A 25,331-nucleotide genomic window follows, 5' to 3' on the forward strand; every position below is an offset into this window, starting at 1 on the left:
AGCACCGCAAGCAACCGCACTGGCAATGGATGAACCCCAGAACCCGCAGAGGTGAGAGACCGGTTCGTGACATACAGTATCTCACGACTCACCAAAACATGCCCTGATAATTATTGCAGCTCAAAGCCTCTTGTCATCAGCGATCTAAATGATAAGGGATTGATACTAATGGGTCAGTATATCAGCTGTTGACATTATCAAGAGGATTGAGCTCCTAGTTTGAAGATCGAGAAATTCGTAATAACTTCACTGTTTTTATATGCTAGGTATGGAATATCCGTGGCCAAATCCGGAAGATTTCTCCCAACTAGTCCGGCTACACTTGACTTCTCACCAACACAGGTCTGGTGCTGCGGTTTGGCTTTGTTTTGGCACAGCTCTGAGTTTGTGGTGACAGCTCGGTTCCACACTTCTGTGTGCATTTACTAAACCCGCTTCTGCCAGTGTCCTTTTAGGAATGTCATTAATAAAACAAGGTGACGATTATTGAGTAGACTTTAATATGGGAGATGAAGGTTCTTCCTTTCTTAATGGGAAAAATATAATACATAAAATGAGTATTGAGGGAACGCTACTAACAAAACATTTTGTAACTGACACAAACATATTTAATATCTTTGTAGAACAATACATCTCTTTATAATATATACTTATTCAGAGTTACTTCGAGACTGATAATTTAATTTTAAATGTAAATTTATAACTTCTGATAGATTGTTAGATTAAAATCCATATATATAATACGAGACATTTTGTTACACACATTATATATTTAGTTTGTCTTCTCCCCTTGTTCCATGTCAGCGGTATCTGGAATTTCCAGTTTTTTTAATAAAATCTTGGTCTGCCACTGGAGCGGGAGAGGAAAATTCACATGTAGTTACAAAATGGATGTTTTTCTGGGCTTCTGAATGTACCATCTGTTAAGAAAAGGAAAAATGTATTTTGATTTTATAAATTTGTAGGTGGTTTAAGGCATGAATGGCACATCTAGTTTAATAGCACCAGTGTTCTAGAGTTGTGTGTTTTGCACCTCGCCTTTGGAAAAGACAACGGGGCATTTTCATCTGTCACGTTCAATAATGTGCAATTGGTAGTATTTCTGCTTATAATCAAGTCTACTTGACCCATTAAAGTATGTTGGTTTGTTTGCTTGTTTTTTTGTTTGTTTTTTAATGCGCTGTAGAAGTGTCCCCATAAATTTTCATAGACCTTACGCAAGACACACATGAAAAAAAAAAATCTGTTGAAACTTTAAAATTGCAGGTTACATTTTTGAGAATAATCCAATGTACAGTTACAAGGACTGAATTTAAGCAGCAATTTGTAAACTGTAATTGTGGTGATATGCTTTATTGTCATGATTTATTATTTATCCTTTTATATGAGTTCTCTGATAAAAACATGAACTGTAGCAGGTAATGATTATGGACATGTCAGTTTAGGGTCTGGGTAAGTTTGTATTTCCCCTCTTAGAAGAATTTATGGTATAGTATTACTATAGTCTGTGTCGACATAAATTTAAAAGGTCACCGGTAATTGTTATGAATACTTATGAATTAACATTTTTGGAGATTCAATTAAGTGTATTACACTATGTAGACAAGTGATTGGATCCACCACCCCCTCGCAAGCGAAATGGTATGCTCCTGCAGCATACACATGTTTATGAAGGTATAAAGAGGCAGAGGTGCACTGATTAAATAATTTGCTAATTAAATGGCTTGCAGGAAAAAGCTAACCAAGTTTATAAAAGGGATTGCCGTGGGCTGCACAGTATAATTTTTCCTGGGTAACCCGGATGGACTAGATCTTAACCCCATTGATAACCTCTGGGTTGAATTGGAGTGACGGGTGCTCTCTAGGATGACTCAACCTTCTGCAGGGTTGCAGTTGTCACTGTACTTAAGGAGTAATGGCAAAACATCTCGCCGGCTGTTGTCCAGAAACTTGTGGACAGTTTGCCAAGAAGGCTGTCTGCAGTAATCACTGCACAAGGTGGACCTACAAAGTACTGACGTCAATAAATGCTAAATACTGGCTGCTTTATTTTAACACTGCAATTTAGATTTCAGTTTGAACACCCCCCACCCAAATATAACACTCTGTGCACGTTACATCTGCCCCACCTGCAGTGCAACATTGTTTTGACCAATTGCTTACTTTTTTGGTTTGCTAACAACTTTAAATACCACCCTTCCCCCCCCCCCCTCCCCCCATACTCCCTACCACATGTGTACGTGCACACACTAGGGATCATCTTTTCCGGCGGGAGCCAGTAAACCTACCAGTATATGTTTAGAGTGTGGGAGGAAACCGGAGTACCTGGAGGAAACCCACGCAAGCACAGGTACAGTATGCAAACTTTGCACAACTAGGGCCATGGTGGGAATCAAACCCATGACCTCAGTGCTGTGAGGCAGTAATGCTAACCATTGCACCATCCGTACTGCCCTAAACAAGTTTTGTTTACTATGTAGGGTTGGTTGTACCTCATTCATGGTTACGGAGATAATTGATTATCCCTGTCATAGATTTGGTTGAGATGTTAGAGAAATTTTCACAAGTAATTGTTCAATTTTACTTTGTCCACTACAAGCCATAAAACCCATGCCCTCCGATAATCGTGTCATCCCACCAAAATGCACAGCGAGTGCAGCCAAACTAAACTGCGGACTACCACGAAAGTTGGTCATGACGTATCTGCAGAGGGCTCGGGTAACCGCCTAGATTTCCAACACTTTACTTTCTCACCATGAAATCCATTTTTACTGGCTGCAGAACTTTTAACATCACATGGTTCAGAAATATTTTCTTTGGTATCTCATTCTGTTATTTTCTTTTATTGTGGGTCATTCAGAGTTTATAGGACTGGTTGTTGCTGTTTTTGCAAAGTTGTATATTGACAATATCTCACATTCCTCCACAGTGGTATCTGTATTTTTCCTCTTCGCAGAAATTACGGTAAAATATTTCCGCAGTATGTGTTGACATAGATTGTAAGGTCTTAAGGTCAGCTGTTACCATATGAATATTCCAGGTGTTTATACGCAAGTCAACTATAGGAGTCCATCTATACATTAGGGTTTGATTCATTTAGGGGCAATGCCGGCATTATGATGTTCCGGAACACCAGATAACATCCCTCTAGATCACCTGATTAGCCTTGCACCACATAGAGGTGAGCAGGAAAATCTGTAATGTAGACAGTACCATAATGGCCAAATAGGTGCGTGGTTGTATAGGGAGCCGATATAAGACGGCACATTGCCCCTTTTTTTTATTTACCCCATAGTGTAATATCATAAATGCATCAAAATGCCAGTCACACCGGGGGGGGGGGGGGGGTTGTGAAGCTCAGTGTTGTATAAGGGAAACAGTAGCTTTCTGCAACTTGTTTCTATATGTGACATGAGGCAGTGCAGATCAGAGGAGGAATTAAGGGGTGCTGGGCAGAGGAAGTAGTGGAGGGTGCAGGTCAGAGGAGGGGTACAGGTCACTGGTTTATGTGCAGAACAGAGGAGGAGCAGTAAGTGATGCATATCGGAGCCTGAGGGGGTGCAGGTCGGAGTAGGAGGTGGAGAGTATGAGTCAGAGGTGAAGGAGTGCAGGTTGGAGGTGGCTGCGAAGGTAATGCAGGTTGCATGAGGAGGCAGCAGTGGGAAGTGTATCAGGTTACCTACCCATCGCTGACAAAGTATTAATGAGTATGTCCCGTGTACTGGCAGGAATCTTTCTGTGACATCATGAAATATTAGGGCGTTTGCTGGCTTTCAAGACCAGTTCAGATTGACTTTAACTGATCAGTAAATTTGGGGTCACATGTTTTATATTCATTGCAAACTACAAATTTATATAAGGCCTAAGGCATTGTTGCAGGAAGTAGTGGACTCCAGTCTATAAATCAGTCTATTAAGAATGGAACGTGTGTTAATAACTTTACTTTGCAATTAGGATTCTAATCAGTGTTTTATTGATGATTCATTTTTTGCAAAGTGCCTAGCAGTTCCATTGTGCTGCATAATCAATATCACGTTAGAGTTGGAAGGCTATCGAGTCTTAGGAAGGTTTACTGTTTAAATAGTGTGGGTGTTCGTTTCCTCTCGTGCACCGACACTGAACGGGTGGAGGCAGAGGAGCTCTCATTTGCATAATCTCCCCCATTCCTTTTTCTTCCCCTCTTCTGTCCATGGTTGTTGCATACAGTGTAGTATCGGACTGCTCTGCTCATGATCATTGTATGCTGAATACAGTGTGCACTTGTACAAAAGAATGTGACCAATAGATCACACTGAAGAACATATTGTCACAGCGCAGGACAGTGTATTGCTGGATGATTAAAACCGGAAAACAAATGTATAGGATTTGGTCTGGTTCTTTAGTGCAACATATTTTATTATCTCAATATCTGTCCTGTGTAGTGTTCACTTTAATGTGTTTTTGAGTTTTTTGTTTTTTGGTAGAGAGCACAGAACGGCGATCTTGCAATGGGCTGATATGATGGAATGATATATCATGCCCGTGTACACACTGCATGATCTGCCCATATGATGATACGATATACAATCTGCATACAATCCAGCAGCCACAGACAGTATATAGGCATGCCACATATCATTTTAATCAACAGAATCTGCTTGTGTGTCTTATTCGCATAGTGGTGCGAATAAGACACATGTTCGGCAATAAAAGACGCCTGACGCTAACAGAGATGCACAGGACCTGTCGACTCGCTCACGCCAGGCATCTCCCGCTGCATGGCATATTGAGGCAAGATATATGAGGACACATCTGTATGTATGGACACCCACAAGGGAGAAAAGCCTGTGGCGGTGGCATTTCACCGCGTGTCGGGATTCCGGCATCTGTATTGTGACCACCAGGATCCCGACAGGCGGTCTTGTGATTGCCTCCCATATTTACTAACGTGCAGGTTTATAGAAGTGGAGAAGTTGCCCATAGCAACCGATCAGAATCTACTTATCATTTATCTAGCACCTTCTAGAAGATAATAGCTGGAATGTTTGGTTGCTATGGGCAACATCTCCGCTTCTATAAACCCACACCTTAGTAAATAGACCCCATAGATTGAGATCGATTTTCATTGATTTAAAATTAATGGAAATCGACCTTTAGTAAATAACCCCACGGAATGCTTTTAACTCTTCCGTGGAAACTGATGTTACAAACCCATCTAGATTTATTTATTTCTCTAACGTCCTAGTGGATGCTGGGGACTCCGTAAGGACCATGGGGAATAGACGGGCTCCGCAGGAGACGGGGCACTCTAAGAAAGAATTAGGACTACTGGTGTGCACTGGCTCCTCCCTCTATGTCACTCCTCCAGACCTCAGTTAGAATCTGTGCCCGGACAGAGCTGGGTGCACTTTAGTGAGCTCTCCTGAGCTTGCTAATAAAGTATTTTGTTAGGATCTTTTATTTTCAGAGAGATCTGCTGGCAACAGACTCTCTGCTACGTGGGACTGAGGGGAGAGAAGCAGACCTACTAACTGCGGATAGGTCATGCTTCTTAGGCTACTGGACACCATTAGCTCCAGAGGGATCGAACACAGGAACGCACCCTTGGTCGTCCGATCCCGGAGCCGCGCCGCCGTCCCCCTCGCAGAGCCAGAAGACAGAAGCCGGCGAGAGAAGCAAGAAGACTTCAAAATCGTCGGCAGAAGACTCCTGTCTTCATATGAGGTAGCGCACAGCACTGCAGCTGTGCGCCATTGCTCCCACATTACACCCACTCACTCCGGTCACTGTAGGGTGCAGGGGGGGGGGGGGGGGCGCCCTGAGCAGCAATTAGAGACCTCTTGGCAAAGTGGGCATATATACAGTTGGGCACTGTATATATGCATGAGCCCCCGCCATTATTTTACACAGTCGCGGGACAGAAGCCCGCCGCTGAGGGGGCGGGGCTTCTTCCTCAGCACTCACCAGCGCCATTTTCTCTCCACAGCTCCACTTAGAGGAAGCTCCCCAGGCTCTCCCCTGCAGAAGCATGATAGAAGAGGGTGAAAAAGAGAGGGGGGGCACATACATTTGGCGTAAAAACAATATACAGCAGCTACTGAGTTAACACTACGTTACTGTGTGATTCCTGGGTCATATAGCGCTGGGGTGTGTGCTGGCATACTCTCTCTCTGTCTCTCCAAAGGGCCTTGTGGGGGAACTGTCTTCAAATAGAGCATCCCCTGTGTGTGTGGTGTGTCGGTACGTGTGTGTTGACATGTCTGACGTAAAAGGCTCCCCTAAGGAGGAGATGGAGCTAATATGTGTGTGAGAGGGTGTCTCCATCGACAACGCCGACACCTGTTTGGATATGTGTAAGTGCTAAGGTGAATTTATTGCGCAAAAGATTAGAGAACAGACAGGAAATCTACCCATGTCTGTCCCTATGGCGCAGAGACCTTCAGAGTCTCACAATGCTCACTATCCAAAATAATAGACACTGATATCGACACGGAGTTTGACTCCAGTGTCGACTACGATAATGCAAAGTTACAGCCAAAATGGCAGAAAAGTATTCAATATATGATTATTGTAATAAAGATGATTTGCATATCACTGATGACTCATCTGTCCCTGACACAAGGGTACACATGTTTAAGGGGAAGAAAGCTGAGGTAAATTTCCCTCCTCTCATGAAGAAAAAGAGCGGGAATCTCCAGACAAGAGACTGCAGCTTCCCACAAAGAATTCTCAGGCAGTATCCTTTCCCCACTAGGGCCAGGATGTGATGGGAATCTTCCCCTAGGGTGTCGCGTTTGCCCAAAAGGTAGCCCTGATTTAACAGCTATCCTCAGGGATCCTGCAGATAGCGTGCACATTTTGGTACACTACTCAGACCGGCGATTGTGTCGGCATGGGTTTATAGCGCTGTGGCAGCGTGGACAGGTACCTTATCAGCAGAAATTGAGACCCTAGTATGTATATATATATATTTCTCTGACGTCCTAGTGGATGCTGGGAACTCCGTAAGGACCATGGGGAATAGCGGCTCCGCAGGAGACAGGGCACATCTAAAGAAAGCTTTAGGATCACCTGGTGTGCACTGGCTCCTCCCCCTATGACCCTCCTCCAAGCCTCAGTTAGATTTTCTGTGCCCGACGAGGTTTATTATTTTCAGTGAGACCTGCTGGCAACAGGCTCACTGCATCGAGGGACTAAGGGGAGAAGAAGCGAACTCACCTGCGTGCAGAGTGGATTGGGCTTCTTAGGCTACTGGACATTAGCTCCAGAGGGACGATCACAGGTTCAGCCTGGATGGGTCACCGGAGCCGCGCCGCCGGCCCCCTTACAGAGCCAGAAGAGCGAAGAGGTCCGGAAAAATCGGCGGCAGAAGACTTTCCTGTCTTCAGATAAAGGTAGGCGCACAGCACCGCAGCTGTGCGCCATTGCTCTCAGCACACTTCACACTCCGGTCACTGAGGGTGCAGGGCGCTGGGGGGGCAGCGCCCTGAGACGCAATAAATCGATAGAAAACCTTTTAAGGCTAAAATAAATGCATCACATATAACTCCTGGGCTATATGGATGCATTTAACCCCTGCCAAAACATACAAGAAAACGGATGATAAGGACGCCGAGAAAGGGGCGGAGCCTATCTCCTCAGCACACTGGCGCCATTTTCCCTCACAGCTCAGTTGGAGGGAAGCTCCCTGGCTCTCCCCTGCAGTCACTACAGGTTTCCCCCCGATAACAATTGATAATTTCTAAAAAGTTATTGGCAGTATACCTTTTCCCGCCAGAGGTTAGGGTGCGTTGGGAAACACCCCCTAGGGGGGATAAGGCGCTCACACGCTTGTAAGAACAAGGGCTCTACCCTCTCTGGAGATGGCCGCCCTTAGGGATCCTGCTGATAGAAAGCAGGAGGGTATCCTAAAATGTATTTACACACATACTGGTGTTATACTGCGACCAGCAATCGCCTCAGCCTGGATGTGCAGTGCTGGGTTGGCGTGGTCGGATTCCCTGACTGGAAATTTGATATCCTAGATAAGGACAGTATATTATTGCCTATAGAGCAATTAAAAGATGCATTTCTATATATGCATGATGCACAGCGGAATATTTGCCGACTGGCATCAAGTATAAGTGCGTTGTCCAATTATACCAGTAAAGTGGTCAGGTGATGCGGATTCCAAACGGCATTTGGAAGTATTGCCTTAACAAAAAAGGGGATGTACCCCAGGTCGCCTCTCAAAATAAGACGCCGTATTATCAGGCGCAGTCCTGGTTGGCAAGCGGACAAAAGGGTTCCTCTTTTCTGCTCGTGACAGAGGGAGAGGAAAATGGCTGCAGAGATCAGCCAGTTCCAAGGAACAGAAACTCTTTTCCGCCTCTGCCAAGCCCTCAGTATGACGCTAGGGCTTTACAAGTTCAGGCACGGTGGGGTCCCGTTCTCAATGAATTTCAGTGCGCAGTGGGCTCACTCGCAAGTAGACCCCTGGATCCTTCAGGTAATATTTCAGGGGTACAAATTGGAATTCGAGACGTATCCCCCTCGCCGTTTCCAAAGGTCTGTTTTACAGACGTCTCCCGCTGACAGGGAGGCAGTTTTGGAAACCATTCACAAGCTGTATTCCCAGCAGGTGATAATCAAGATACCCCTCCTGCAACAGGGAACGGGGTATTATTCCACACTATTGTGGTACCGAAGCCAGACGGCTCGGTGAGACCGATTTTAAAATCTAAAATCTAAAATCTTTGAACACTTGCATACAGAGGTTCAAATTCAAAATTGAGTCACTCAGAGCAGTGATTGCAAACCTGGAAGAAGGGGACTACATGATGTCTCGGGACATCAAGGATGCTTACCTTCATGTCAAAATTTACCCTTCTCACCAAGGGTATTTCAGGTTATGGTACAGAACTGTCACTATCAGTTCGGACGCTGCCGTAGGGATGGTCCACGGCACCCCGGGTCTTTACCAAGGTAATGGCCGAAATGATATCCCTTCAAAGGAAGGAAATTTTAGTTATCCCTTACTTGGACGATTCCCTGATAAGGGTAAGATCCAGGGAACACTTGGAAGTCGGTGTAGCACTATCTCAGGTAGTGTTGCGGCAGCACGATTGGATTCTCAATATTCCAAAATCGCAGCTGGTTCCGACGACTTGTCTTCTGTTCCTAGGGATGATCCTGGACACAGTCCAGAAAGAAGGTGTTTCTCCCGGAGGAGAAAGCCAGGGAGTTATCCGAGCTAGTCAGGAACCTCCTAAAACCGAACCAAGTCTCAGTGCATCAATGCACAAGGGTTCTGGGTAAAAATGGTGGCTTCCTACGAAGCAATCCCATTCGGCAGATTCCACGCAAGACTTTCCAGTGGAACCTACTGGACAAATGGTCCGGGTCGCATCTTCAGATGCTTCAGCGGATAACCCTGTCACCGGGAACAAGGGTATCCCTCCTGTGGTGGTTGCAGAGTGCTCATCTTCTAGAGGGCCGCAGATTCGGCATTCGGGACTGGGTCCTGGTGGCCACGGATGCCAGCCTGCGAGGCTGGGGAGCAGTCACACAGGGAAGGAATTTCCAGGGCTTATGGTCAAGCCTGGAGACATCTCTTCATATAAACATTCTGGAACTAAGGGCCATTTACAATGCCCTAAGTCAAGCGAAACCCCTGCTTCAGGGTCAGGCGGTATTGATCCAATCGGACAACATCACGTCAGTCGCCCACGTAAACAGACAGGGCGGCACGGGAAGCAGGGGGGCAATGGCAGAAGCTGCAAGGATTCTTCGCTGGGCGGAAGATCATGTGATAGCACTGTCAGCAGTGTTCATTCCGGGAGTGGACAACTGGGAAGCAGACTTCCTCAGCAGACACGATCTACACCCGGGAGAGTGGGGACTTCATCCAGAAGTCTTCCACATGATTGTGAACCGTTGGGAAAAACCAAAGGTGGATATGATGGCGTCCCGCCTCAATAAAAAACTGGACAGGTATTGCGCCAGGTCAAGAGACCCTCAGGCAATAGCTGTGGACGCTCTGGCAACACCGTGGGTGTTCCAGTCAGTGTATGTGTTCCCTCCTCTGCCTCTCATACCAAAAGTACTGAGAATTATACGGCAAAGGGGAGTAAGAACGATACTCGTGGCTCCGGATTGGCCAAGAAGAACTTGGTATCCGGAACTTCAAGAGATGCTCACGGACGAACCGTGGCCTCTACCTCTAAGAAAGGACCTGCTCCAGCAGGGGCCTTGTTTGTTCCAAGACTTACCGCGGCTGCGTTTGACGGCTTGGTGGTTGAACGCCGGATCCTGAAGGAAAAAGGCATTCCAGATGAAGTCATCCCTACCCTGGTCAAGGCCAGGAAGGACGTAACCGCAAAACATTATCACCGCATTTGGCGAAAATATGTTGCGTGGTGGGAGGCCAAGAAGGCCCCTACAGAGAAATTTCAACTGGGTCGTTTCCTCCATTTCCTGCAAACAGGACTGTCTATGGGCCTAAAATTAGGGTCCATTAAGGTTCAATTTTCGGCCCTGTCGATTTTCTTCCAAAAGGAACTGGCTTCAGTGCCTGAAGTTCAGACATTTGTAAAAGGGGTACTGCATATACAGCCTCCTTTTGTGCCTCCAGTGGCACCTTGGGATCTCAATGTTGTGTTGAGTTTCCTAAAGTCACATTGGTTTGAACCACTCACCACTGTGGACTTAAAATATCTCACATGGAAGGTGACGATGCTGTTAGCCCTGGCTTCAGCCAGGCGTGTGTCAGAATTGGCGGCTTTATCATATAAAAGCCCTTATTTAATATTTCATTCTGACAGGGCAGAATTGAGGACTTGTCCTCAATTTCTACCTAAGGTGGTTTCTGCATTTCACATGAAGCAACCTATTGTGGTACCTGCGGCTACTAAGGACTTGGAGGATTCCAAGTTGCTTGACGTGGTCAGGGCCCTGTAAATATATGTTTCCAGGACGGCTGGAGTCAGAAAATCTGACTCGCTGTTTATCCTGTATGCACCCAACAAACTGGGTGCTCCTGCTTCTAAGCAGACGATTGCTCGTTGGATTTGTAGTACAATTCAGCTTGCACATTCTGTGGCAGGCCTGCCACAGCCAAAAATCTTAAAATGCCCACTCCACAAGGAAGGTGGGCTCATCTTGGGCAGCTGCCCGAGGGGTCTCGGCTTTACAACTTTGCCGAGCAGTTACTTGGTCAGGAGCAAATACGTTTGTAAAATTCTACAAATTTGATACCCTGGCTGAGGAGGACCTGGAGTTCTCTCATTCGGTGCTGCAGAGTCATCCGCACTCTCCCGCCCGTTTGGGAGCTTTGGTATAATCCCCATGGTCCTTACGGAGTTCCCAGCATCCACTAGGACGTCAGAGAAAATAAGAATTTACTTACCGATAATTCTATTTCTCGTAGTCCGTAGTGGATGCTGGGCGCCCATCCCAAGTGCGGATTGTCTGCAATACTGGTACATAATTATTGTTACCAAAAAATTCGGGTTATTGTTGTAGTGAGCCATCTTTTATAGAGGCTTCTCTATTATCATGCTGTTAACTGGGTTCAGATCACAAGTTGTACAGTGGGATTGGTGTGGCTGGTATGAGTCTTACCCGGGATTCAAAATCCTTCCTTATTGTGTACGCTCGTCCGGGCACAGTATCCTAACTGAGGCTTGGAGGAGGGTCATAGGGGGAGGAGCCAGTGCACACCAGGTGATCCTAAAGCTTTCTTTAGATGTGCCCTGTCTCCTGCGGAGCCGCTATTCCCCATGGTCCTTACGGAGTTCCCAGCATCCACTACGGACTACGAGAAATAGAATTATCGGTAAGTAAATTCTTATTATATATATATATATATATATATATGTAGAGATATATTTATATATATATATATATATATATATATATATTAAAGATGCTGTCTTAAGAGATATATATCATAAAACATGCCCAAAGAGACATGAGTATACTGGGTCCTAGGGGCAAAGCTATGTCGATTTCTGCTTGACGTATCCTGTGGAATATGCAATAGACAGATGATGCCAACTTAAGTGGCATATGGAAGGCTGAGGATTGTGTGGAGGAGGGTTCTCGGACCTGGTCTCCACAGCTATAGCTGGTAATTCTGATATTTTGCCTTATATTCCTGCACAGCCTAGGAAAGCACGTCATTATCAACTGCAGCCTTTCGAACAAAGAAACAAGAAAGTCCGAGGTGCGTCCTTTCTTGCCAGAGGCGGGGGCAGAGGAAACCAGCTGCACAACACAGCTAGTTCCCAGGAACAGAAATCCTCCCCGGCCTCTACAAAAATCCAGGCGGAGCTAGGCCCGGTGGGGGCACGCCTTCGTAAGTTCAGCCACAAGTGGGTTCACTCCCTGTTAGATCCCTGGGCAATAGATATTGTGTCTCAGGGATACAAGCTGGACTTTGAGAAGATGCCTCCTCACTGAAGACCCTGCCGGCTCCCCCCCTGAGAGGGAAACAGGGTTAACTGCAATTCACTTATTGTATCTTCAACAGGTGGTGGTCAAGATTCCCCTCCTTCAACAAGGAGGGGGTTATTATTCGACCATGTTGTAGTCCCGAAACCAGATGGTTTGGTCAGACCCATATTGAATTTAAAATCCCTGAACAAATACTTGAAAAGTTCAAGATGGAATCGTTCAGAGCAGTCATCGCAAGAGAGGGGGATTTTATGGTGTCTCTGGACATAAAGGATGCTTACCTTCATGTCCCCGTTTATCCACCTCATCAGGAGTACCTCAGATTTGTGGTACAGGAGTGTCATTACCAATTCCAGACGGTGCCGTTTGGTCTGTCCACGGCACCGAGAATATTTACCAAGGTAATGGCGGTAATGATGGTGCTCCTGCGAAAGCAAGGAGTCACAATTATCCCATACTTGGACGATCTCCTCATAAAGGCGAGGTCCAGAGAGCAGTTGCTGATTAGCGTAGCACGCTCTCGGGAAGTGTTACAACAGCACGGCTGATTTCTGAATATTCCAAAGTCGCAGCTGATTCCTACGACGCGTCTACCCTTCCTGGGCGTGATTCTGGACACAGACCAGAAGAAGGTTTTTCTCCCGACGGAGAAGGCTCAGGAACTCATGACACTGGTCAGAGACCTCTTAAAACCAAAACAGGTGTCTGTGCATCACTGCACGAGAGTCCTGGGAAAGATGGTGGCGTCATACGAGGCCATTCCCTTCGGTAGGTTCCATGCGAGGACCTTTTCATTGGGATCTGTTGGACAAGTGGTCCGGATCGCATCTACAGATGCATCGGCTGATCGCCCTATCCCCCAGGGCCAGGGTGTCTCTTCTGTGGTGGCTGCAGAGTACTCAACTTCTCGAGGGCCGCAGGTTCGGCATTCAGGACTGGGTCCTGGTGACCACGGATGCAAGCCTCCGAGGGTGGGGGGCAGTCACTCAGGGAAGAAGTTTCCAAGGCCTATGGTCAAGTCAGGAGACTTGCCTTCACATCAATATCCTGGAACTAAGGGCCATATACAACGCCCTAAGTCAAGCGGAGACCCTGCTTCGCAACCAGTCGGTGCTGATTCAATCAGACAACATCACCGCAGTGGCTCATGTAAACCGCCAAGGCGGCACAAGGAGCAGGGTGGCGATGGCGGAAGCCACCAGAATTCTTAGATGGGCGGAGAATCACGTATGAGCACTGTCAGCAGTGTTCATTCCGGGAGTGGACAACTGGGAAGCAGACTTCCTCAGCAGGCACGACCTCCACCCGGGAGAGTGGGGACTTCATCAAGAAGTCTTCGCGCAGATTGTAGGTCGGTGGGAACTGCCACAGGTGGACATGATGGCATCCCGCCTCAACAAAAAGCTATATGGTTGATTTGACTTGTTTATCAGAATGTGCCAAGAGGCGTTTACTTTATGAGGCCAGCTTCAATGAAGATTCTGGGACCAATTTTTTACCTCCCACTCAAAATGACCATGAGAAAGAATTTAATTATTTGTTTTATAAATTAGAGGACCTTATGAAAGCAGAGACCCGCCATTGGTGGGATATGGTCACTCTACAGAAATACATTAAGACCAAAAAAATCCCTAGGGGTCTCAGAATCTTCAAGACGCTGTCCTTTGTTGATGATCCCCAACTAAAGGAAAAATGGGATTCCCTGCTAGACAATTGTTCTTTTTCACTTATGGAATTACTTGTGAATTACCGTAAGGAAAAAACTATGCTATTAGAACAGGAAATCGAGTCCACTAGGAAATTACTTAATTCTTTTTCTAATCATCCACAATTCCAGTTTAATGATCATAAACTAAATCGTAAATTAGAACAATATGAGAAAGAGGTTATTGAGGGAAAAAATAAGAAGTTTAGTAGAGACACTGATGACTATAATCAGAATAGAGTCCGTAGCTTTAATAAGGGCTCTAATCCCCTCAATAGAGGAAGATCCCGTAGTACTTCCAATTGGAGACACACCAGAACCTCCTCTCAATCTAAGAGACCTGATAGGGCTGATTTTAAACATCAGCATAATAAGAATTTACAATCTGCCCATACATATACTAATCGTAGTGATCTTTATCCTTCACAGAGTATTCCTCTAACTGAACCCTCTGTACGACCAAAAATACCTACACAGAGGAATATCCACACAGTAGATACATTACAAATTGTTAATACTCCTAATACCACGCATTTTTTGGAGAAGGATCAGAGGTTTCACAAACCGAGACCTCCATATCACACCCAAAATCGCTACGAACAACTCAGGATAGACTCCCCAAAGAGAGCGAGAGAAGAAAACACAGAGGATGCAGAGGAGGGCGCAAATTACAGGGAAAAAAAACGAGATCTGAGAACTTAAAACAAACCCAAGTTTTCAATCTATCTTCTGTAAAAATTGGGAAATCTGAAACCTCACTACTGACCAAAGGTCTCAAATTTGCTCCCTCAAAACCCCCTGCCTTCTTCAAATTATTTGTAGAATTAAATACCTATGTTCGCACCTTGGCGCGCAAAAGGTATTTTGCCACGAAAAAATTGGCCCAACGAAAAATTGAGGGCACACCCATTGTTCTGGATGATTATGATAGAATAGGTTTGGATATGTTGGAATCTCTACTTTCGGAAAGTGATTCATCCAACCAAACTGTACAGGTTTACAACCATGAACGTTCTGGTGATCGTGGGTTGATGTTTAGAAATAAGTCCCAATTTTTTCCTCAACACCATAGGAGCCCTCCCATTTGAGATTTTTTATAAAAAGACTTTAGATGATATGAATAAATTGTGCTTGAAAGCCCATAAGAAATTTAGATTCAGGCAGAATTTATCTGTCCAAGAGAGGATGGCCCTTCAGAGATTGACTAATGACCCCTCCCTTGTCATCAAGCCTGCGGACAAGGGAGGGGCCATTGTCATTCAGGACACTGATGATTATTTAGTTGAGGCTTTTAGACAGCTGGACGACACCAGTGTCTATACTAAATTGTCCTCAAACCCCTCACTGGATTTCCATAAGGCCTTGACTCTATTAGTACAAGCAGCAGCTGTCAAAGGCACTATAACGAGGGAAGAATCTAGATATCTGATACCTGCTCACCCTATCACCCCTACATATTATCACCTTCCTAAGATTCATAAATCACTCACTGCACCTCCTGGGAGACCTATTATTTCTGGTGTAGGGTCCCTCACTTCTAATTTATCACATTTTGTTGACTATTTTTTACAGCCGCTTGCCTCATCTCTTCAATCACATATAAAAGATACCACTTTTTTTCTTAATGCTATTTCCAAAATTAATTGGAAAAGTTCATTCTTTTTTATGACCTGTGATGCACAGGCTCTATATTCCAATATCCCACATCAAAGGGGCCTGTCATCTGTAGCCGAGTCCCTCAAGAAGTCCAATTCCATTCAATTTGAGTTACAACAATTTATATTGGACTCTATTTCTTTTATATTATCTCATAATTTTTTTATATTTAATAAAATTTATTATTTACAGATACTCGGTACGGCCATGGGGACGAGGTTCGCGCCGAGTTTCGCCAACCTCTACATGGGGGCCTTTGAGGACTCCCATGTGTGGGGGCACGACTTTGGCGCGGGCCTCGTCTTCTATGGCCGGTATATAGATGACATGTTTTTCATCTTTGACGGTGATATTTCACTTTCTTCTAATATTGTTTCCATGCTTAACACTAATGAATTTAATTTAACCTTCACGACCACTTCACATAGATCCTCTATTTCTTTCCTCGATATAACCTTGTCCATAATTGATGGCAAAATCTCCACCAAGACTTTTCGGAAAGAGGTCGATACCCTCAATTATTTACATTATAGTAGTTCGCACCATAAACCGTGGTTGGATAATATTCCTTTTGGTCAGTTTAGGCGTATTAAACGCAATTGTAGTAATCTTTTTGATTACCATCAACAAGCAGATGAACTTTCCCTATCATTTATACATAGAGGTTACCCGATGGCCCTTATTCAAATGGCTAGACAGAAGGCTGATTTATTGGATAGGAATGATCTTCTTGCCTATAAAACAAGACCTCATAAATTTGATGATAACCAACCAGCCTTCATTTCACAATACAATATTGCTTCTTCAAAAATTAGGAACATTATACGAACTAATTATCCTATATTACTGACAGATCAAACACTCAGAACAGAATTGAAAGACACACCATTAGTTATCTTCAAGAAATCTACTAACCTACAACAACACTTAGCTCCCAGTCTTTTCACGGATAAAAGAGATCAGGTTGCCCATGCTACTTCGATAGAAACCTCTCAGTGGCTCACAAGAACCAAAGGGTGCTTCAAATGTGGTGCTAATAAATGCATCACGTGTTCTTTCATCCAGAACAATTGCAAATATTTCAACTCCTTGGACCAGACACAGTTTGAAATTAAGTCCTTCATCAACTGCAACAGTTCATATGTAGTATATATTTTGATTTGTAAATGCAATCTTTATTATGTGGGAAGAACCACTCGTAAGTTAAAGATCAGATTCCTAGAACATCGACGAAATATACAAAAGGGCTTTCTTTTTCATAGTGTGTCTCGGCATTTTTCTGAATTTCATCAGAAGAATCCTGATGACCTCCATCTAATAGGCATTGAAACCACATTACCCACTTTACGAGGGGGAGACAGATATAAGAAACTTTGTCTCAGGGAGAATTATTGGATCCACAAACTCAGAACCCTTGTCCCCGAAGGGCTCAATGAGTCTATTGAATTCGATCCTTAAGTTATCTTATGAGCTATGAGTCTATTGAATTAGATTCTTAAGCCATTTTTCAACAATTGCCCTGCCTCCAAACCACCCCCCCCCTTCCTATTCCTATTATTATTATTATTATTACTCTCTCTCCATGTTTGTGCCAATGTTAATATTCATTCTTGAGAGGTTTATTTTAACTTACTTTATTTTATTTTCACATTTCTCTATCGTCCTAGTGGATGCTGGGGTTCCTGAAAGGACCATGGGGAATAGCGGCTCCGCAGGAGACAGGGCACAAAAAGTAAAGCTTTTCCAGATCAGGTGGTGTGCACTGGCTCCTCCCCCTATGACCCTCCTCCAGACTCCAGTTAGATTTTTGTGCCCGGCCGAGAAGGGTGCAATTCTAGGTGGCTCTCATAAAGAGCTGCTTAGAGAAAGTTTAGCTTAGGTTTTTTATTTTACAGTGATTCCTGCTGGCAACAGGATCACTGCAACGAGGGACAGAGGGGAGAAGAAGTGAACTCACCTGCGTGCAGGATGGATTGGCTTCTTGGCTACTGGACATCAGCTCCAGAGGGACGATCACAGGTACAGCCTGGATGGTCACCGGAGCCGCGCCGCCGGCCCCCTTGCAGATGCTGAAGTAAGAAGAGGTCCAGAATCGGCGGCTGAAGACTCCTGCAGTCTTCTAAAGGTAGCGCACAGCACTGCAGCTGTGCGCCATTTTCCTCTCAGCACACTTCACACGCAGTCACTGAGGGTGCAGGGCGCTGGGGGGGGGCGCCCTGGGAGGCAAATGTAAACCTATATAAAGGCTAAAAATACCTCACATATAGCCCCCAGAGGCTATATGGAGATATTTAACCCCTGCCTGTATTCACAAAATAGCGGGAGACGAGCCCGCCGAAAAAGGGGCGGGGCCTATCTCCTCAGCACACGGCGCCATTTCCTCTCACAGCTCCGCTGGTCAGGACGGCTCCCAGGTCTCTCCCCTGCACTGCACTACAGAAACAGGGTAAAACAGAGAGGGGGGGCAAATTTAATGGCAATATCTTGATATATATAAAGCAGCTATAAGGGAGCACTTATTATAAGGCTATCCCTGTCATATATAGCGCTTTTTGGTGTGTGCTGGCAGACTCTCCCTCTGTCTCCCCAAAGGGCTAGTGGGTCCTGTCTTCGTTTAGAGCATTCCCTGTGTGTCTGCTGTGTGTCGGTACGTGTGTGTCGACATGTATGAGGACGATATTGGTGTGGAGGCGGAGCAATTGCCAAATATGGGGATGTCACCTCCTAGGGGGTCGACACCAGAATGGATGCCTTTATTTATGGAATTATGGGATAGTGTCAACACGCTAAAGCAGTCGTTTGACGACATGAGGCGGCCGGACAATCAATTAGTGCCTGTCCAGGCGCCTCAAACACCGTCAGGGGCTGTAAAACGCCCTTTGCCTCAGTCGGTCGACACAGACCCAGACACAGGCACTGATTCCAGTGGTGACGAATCAACCGTATTTTCCAGTAGGGCCACACGTTATATGATTTTGGCAATGAAGGAGGCGTTACATTTAGCTGATACTACAGGTACCACTAAACAGGGTATTATGTGGGGTGTGAAAAAACTACCTATAGTTTTTCCTGAATCAGAAGAATTAAATGACGTGTGTGATGAAGCGTGGGTTGCCCCTGATAAAAAGCTGATAATTTCAAAGAAATTATTGGCATTATACCCTTTCCCGCCAGAGGTTAGGGAGCGCTGGGAAACACCTCCTAGGGTGGACAAGGCGCTAACACGCTTATCAAAACAAGTGGCGTTACCTTCTCCTGAGACGGCCGCACTTAAAGATCCATCAGATAGGAGGATGGAAAATATCCAAAAAAGTATATACACACATGCAGGTGTTATACTACGACCAGCTATAGCGACTGCCTGGATGTGCAGTGCTGGGGTAGTTTGGTCAGAGTCCCTGATTGAAAATATTGATACCCTGGACAGGGACAATATTTTACTGTCGTTAGAACAAATAAAGGATGCATTTCTTTATATGCGTGATGCACAGAGGGATATCTGCACACTGGCATCACGGGTAAGTGCTATGTCCATTTCGGCCAGAAGAGCTTTATGGACGCGACAGTGGACAGGCGATGCGGATTCAAAACGGCATATGGAAGTTTTGCCGTATAAAGGGGAGGAGTTATTTGGAGTCGGTCTATCAGATTTGGTGGCCACGGCTACAGCCGGGAAATCCACCTTTCTACCTCAAGTCACTCCCCAACAGAAAAAGGCACCGACTTTTCAACCGCAGCCCTTTCGTTCCTTTAAAAATAAGAGAGCAAAGGGCTATTCATATCTGCCACGAGGCAGAGGTCGAGGGAAGAAACAGCAACAGGCAGCTCCTTCCCAGGAACAGAAGCCCTCCCCGGCTTCTACAAAAGCCTCAGCATGACGCTGGGGCTTCTCAAGCGGACTCGGGGACGGTGGGAGGTCGTCTCAAAAATTACAGCGCGCAGTGGGCTCACTCGCAGGTAGATCCCTGGATCCTGCAGATAATATCTCAGGGGTACAGGTTGGAATTAGAGACAGATCCACCTCGCCGTTTCCTGAAGTCTGCTTTACCAACGTCCCCTTCCGAAAGGGAGACGGTTTTGGAAGCCATTCACAAGCTGTACTCTCAGCAGGTGATAGTCAAGGTACCTCTTCTACAACAAGGGAAGGGGTATTATTCCACTCTATTTGTGGTACCGAAGCCGGATGGCTCGGTAAGGCCTATTCTAAATCTGAAGTCCTTGAACCTGTACATAAAGAAGTTCAAGTTCAAGATGGAGTCACTCAGAGCAGTGATAGCGAACCTGGAAGAAGGGGACTTTATGGTATCCTTGGACATCAAGGATGCGTATCTCCACGTTCCAATTTACCCCTCACACCAGGGGTACCTCAGGTTCGTTGTACAAAACTGTCACTATCAGTTTCAGACGCTGCCGTTTGGTTTGTCCACGGCACCTCGGGTCTTTACAAAGGTAATGGCCGAGATGATGATTCTTCTTCGAAGAAAAGGCGTATTAATTATCCCATACTTGGACGATCTCCTAATAAGGGCAAGGTCCAGAGAACAGCTAGAGATGGGATTAGCAATATCTCAAGAGGTGCTAAAGCAGCACGGATGGATTCTGAATATTCCAAAATCCAAATTAATGCCGACAACTCGTCTGCTGTTCCTAGGGATGATTCTGGACACGGTTCAGAAAAAGGTTTTTCTTCCCGAGGAAAAAGCCAAGGAGTTATCCGACCTGGTCAGGAATCTCCTAAAACCAGGAAAGGTGTCTGTACATCAATGCACGCATCTTCAGATGCACCTGCGGATAACCCTGTCTCCAAGGACAAGGGTATCTCTTCTGTGGTGGTTGCAGAGGGCTCATCTATTGGAGGGCCGCAGATTCGGCATACAGGATTGGATCCTGGTGACCACGGACGCCAGCCTGAGAGGCTGGGGAGCAGTCACACAAGGAAGAAACTTCCAGGGAGTGTGGTCGAGCCTGGAAAAGTCTCTTCACATAAACATTCTGGAACTAAGAGCAATCTACAATGCTCTAAGCCAGGCGGAACCTCTGCTTCAAGGAAGACCGGTGTTGATCCAGTCGGACAACATCACGGCAGTCGCCCATGTAAACAGACAGGGCGGCACAAGAAGCAGGAGTGCAATGGCAGAAGCTGCCAGGATCCTTCGCTGGGCGGAGAATCACGTGATAGCACTGTCAGCAGTGTTCATCCCGGGAGTGGACAACTGGGAAGCAGACTTCCTCAGCAGACACGATCTTCACCCGGGAGAGTGGGGACTTCATCCAGAAGTTTTCCACATGCTAATAAACCGTTGGGAAAGACCAATGGTGGACATGATGGCGTCTCGCCTCAACAAAAAACTGGACAGGTATTGCGCCAGGTCAAGAGATCCGCAGGCAATAGCTGTGGACGCGCTGGTAACACCTTGGGTGTACCAGTCGGTGTATGTGTTTCCTCCTCTGCCTCTCATACCAAAGGTATTGAGAATCATACGGCAAAGCGGAGTAAGAACGATACTAGTGGCTCCGGATTGGCCAAGAAGGTCTTGGTACCCGGAACTTCAAGAGATGGTCACGGACGATCCGTGGCCTCTACCTCTAAGACAGGACCTGCTTCAGCAGGGACCGTGTCTATTCCAAGACTTACCGCGGCTGCGTTTGACGGCATGGCGGTTGAACGCCAGATCCTAAAAGGAAAAGGCATTCCAGAAGAAGTCATTCCTACCTTGATTAAGGCAAGAAAGGAAGTCACCGCGAAGCATTATCACCGCATTTGGCGGAAATATGTTGCGTGGTGCGAGGATCGGAGTGCTCCGACGGAGGAATTTCAACTGGGTCGTTTCCTACATTTCCTGCAATCAGGATTGTCTATGGGTCTCAAATTGGGATCTATTAAGGTTCAAATTTCGGCCCTGTCAATATTCTTCCAAAAAGAATTGGCCTCAGTTCCTGAGGTCCAGACTTTTGTCAAAGGAGTACTGCATATACAGCCTCCTGTGGTGCCTCCGGTGGCACCGTGGGATCTAAATGTAGTTTTAGATTTCCTCAAATCCCATTGGTTTGAACCACTAAAAAATGTGGATTTGAAATATCTCACATGGAAAGTGACTATGTTACTGGCCCTGGCGTCCGCCAGGAGAGTATCTGAACTGGCGGCTTTATCTTATAAAAGCCCTTATTTAATTTTCCATTCGGATAGGGCAGAGCTGCGGACGCGTCCGCATTTTCTCCCTAAGGTGGTATCAGCGTTTCACCTGAACCAGCCTATTGTAGTGCCTGCGGCTACAAGCGACTTGGAGGACTCCAAGTTGTTGGACGTTGTCAGAGCTTTAATAATATACATTTCAAGGACGGCTGGAGTCAGAAAATCTGACTCGCTGTTTATACTGTATGCACCCAACAAGTTGGGTGCGCCTGCTTCTAAGCAGTCGATTGCTCGTTGGATTTGTAACACAATTCAACTTGCACATTCTGTGGCAGGCCTGCCACAGCCTAAATCTGTTAAGGCCCATTCCACAAGGAAGGTGGGCTCATCTTGGGCGGCTGCCCGAGGGGTCTCGGCATTACAACTCTGCCGAGCAGCTACGTGGTCAGGGGAGAACACGTTTGTAAAATTCTACAAATTTGATACCCTGGCAAAGGAGGACCTGGAGTTCTCTCATTCGGTGCTGCAGAGTCATCCGCACTCTCCCGCCCGTTTGGGAGCTTTGGTATAATCCCCATGGTCCTTTCAGGAACCCCAGCATCCACTAGGACGATAGAGAAAATAAGAATTTACTTACCGATAATTCTATTTCTCGGAGTCCGTAGTGGATGCTGGGCGCCCATCCCAAGTGCGGATTATCTGCAATACTTGTACATAGTTATTGTTAACTAATTCGGGTTATTGTTTAGGGAGCCATCTTTCAGAGGCTCTTCTGTTATCATACTGTTAACTGGGTTTAGATCACAAGTTGTACGGTGTGATTGGTGTGGCTGGTATGAGTCTTACCCGGGATTCAAAATCCTCCCTTATTGTGTACGCTCGTCCGGGCACAGTACCTAACTGGAGTCTGGAGGAGGGTCATAGGGGGAGGAGCCAGTGCACACCACCTGATCTGGAAAAGCTTTACTTTTTGTGCCCTGTCTCCTGCGGAGCCGCTATTCCCCATGGTCCTTTCAGGAACCCCAGCATCCACTACGGACTCCGAGAAATAGAATTATCGGTAAGTAAATTCTTATTTTTATGATTCCTTTATAAACACGTCATTATAACATACTCTAAATATTGATAATCCTCTGTCCTAGTCTCCGTGACACAGTGGTATTATCCGTCGTGTTAGTAAACCTAAGTTATTCCGGTTCAACTTCACGTTCGAACCGTGATTAATATTTCGATCATTGTTTACTTTATATTATTATGTTATTATTTTTATTTTTTATTATTATTCGTTCTCTATGACCGTGCTAACGCTATTGTTTAACTTTGGGAGGTCTATTATAACCTATGACCCCTTTATAAACATGCTATCATAATATTTTTTAAATGTTTCAAATGTTGATAATCCTCTATCCCAGCCTCTGTGGCATAGTGGTATTATCCTATGCGTTGGTAAATTTAAGTTATCCTGGTTCAATTCTAACTGTGACCAATATTTTGAGCTATGTTTATTATTTTTTATTGTCATTCTTTTATTATATATTTTCCATCCGTATTTGCATAACACATATTTGCATATATTATTATATAGTTCTATTAATATAATTTTAGACCCTTTGGTTAAAATATTATTATTACCAATATTATTTTTACTTTGCGCCCCTTGGCTTCATTCTTTGTTGTTTTATTTTATTACTTATCATGTTTTATTATTATTAAGTTTATTAATTTTCTGAGCGTTTTTATATTATATTGAATTAATGTAGACACATTTTTAGTACTTTTAAAGTGTTGGGATTATAATTCAGCACAGCTGGATATTTGTATCAGCTTTGTATCCCTTGAGAGCCGATGTATGTAATTAGCTAGGAGCAATCCAATGAATGTTTACACCTGTACATAATTAACTAATTATCCTGCTTTAAAAGTGGATCCAGATTGAGGCTGTTATATTCCTTTGAGAAAGTCACGGGTCACGTGACGAAACTAGTTAGGCCACGCCTCCTGTCTGCACACCTGCCGAGGTATCCGATTTGAAAGCATTAGCGGGTTTGTTCTCCCCGCAAGCCGTCCTTCATCTCCACAGAGATCCCAGAATAGCCGCGGATCTGATTTCTCGAGCCGCCCGTATCAACATACGGCTCCCCGTCAGCCGGATAAACCAGCACACGGCATACACTTTACAGTGAATCCACGGCTCCCTCTCCCCTGCGGCATTCGCACAGTGGGCATTGCAGGACACATCGCCGAGGACGCTCGGCTTTGGACCAGCCCACCTAAGGAGAGGTAATTGAACAATAAATAACACTGGATCACTCCCCCAATTTATTATTATGGGATGTCTACTGCACTGATCATTCACTTCCAGTATTAACATTACGGCTATTACCATCTATTGCTTTCCAACAAACAGCTGGACTTTATTTCCTTTTGTGGACTTCCATATAGAGAACCGACACTATTTGGTGTCTGTTTAAACGGATAAACTTAGTCAAGGTGTGCCTTTTTATATCCAACAATTTTATGTCATCTTTTACTGCTATTTTATGCTTTTTCATTAATAAATCAATTTATATACATACATCGTTTCTCCTAAAATTGTACTGTCCTTTCCCTGATACTTTGCGCAGCTGATTTTGTCTGTTTCAAAAAGCTACAGAGGTATTGCGCCAGGTCAAGAGACCCTCAGGCGATAACTGTAGACGCACTGGTGACACCGTGGATGTTCCAGTCGGTTTATGTGTTTCCTCCTCTTCCTCTCATACCCAAGGTGCTGAGAATCGTAAGGAAAAGAGGAGTGAGAACAATACTCATTGTTCCGGATTAGCCTAGAGGGACTTGGTATCCAGAGCTGCAAGAAATACTCGCTGAGGACCCATGGCCTCTGCCTCTAAGGCAGGATCTGTTGCAGCAGGGACCTTGTCTGTTCCAAGTCTTACCGCGGCTGCGTTTGACGGCAGGGCGGTTGAACGCCGGATCCTAGTAGAAAAAGGGGATTCCGGATGAGGTTATTCCTACGCTAATAAAGGCTAGGAAGGACGTGACGGCTAAACATTATCACCGTATACGGCGAAAATATGTTGCTTGGTGTGAGGCCAGGAATGCCCCTACAGAGGAATTCCAGCTGGGCCGTTTCCTTCACTTCCTACAGTCGGGAGTGACTTTGGGCCTGAAATTGGGGTCCATTAAGGTCCGTATTTCGGCCCTATCCATTTTCATTCAAAAAGAACTAGCTTCTTTACCTGAAGTTCAGACGTCTGTAAAGGGAGTGCTGCATATTCAGCCCCCGTTTGTGCCCCCAGTGGCACCTTGGGATCTTTACGTGGTGTTGAATTTCCTGAAATCACACTGGTTTGAGCCACTTAAAACCGGGATCCGGTCTGAAGATCGACAGTGTCTAGGTCGACAATGTTTAGGTGGACCACTATA

General features: G+C 45.4%; 1 protein-coding gene across 7 annotated transcripts in view; it reads left to right on the forward strand.

Annotated features, from left to right (window-relative positions):
• NFAT5 (nuclear factor of activated T cells 5) overlaps positions 1-25,331 on the forward strand; it is a 221,864-nt gene that overhangs the window by 71,751 nt on the left and 124,782 nt on the right. The window contains exon 2 of one of the 7 annotated variants that reach the window (XM_063945455.1): positions 267-342. The exons of the other annotated variants lie outside the window; for them this stretch is intronic. The gene's annotated coding sequence lies outside the window, so the exon portion shown is untranslated. The remainder of the gene's footprint in view (positions 1-266; positions 343-25,331) is intronic. 7 annotated transcript variants of the gene reach the window in all.

This window comes from Pseudophryne corroboree, chromosome 11 (assembly GCF_028390025.1).
Source record: "Pseudophryne corroboree isolate aPseCor3 chromosome 11, aPseCor3.hap2, whole genome shotgun sequence".
Classification (NCBI taxonomy): Eukaryota; Metazoa; Chordata; class Amphibia; order Anura; family Myobatrachidae; genus Pseudophryne; species Pseudophryne corroboree.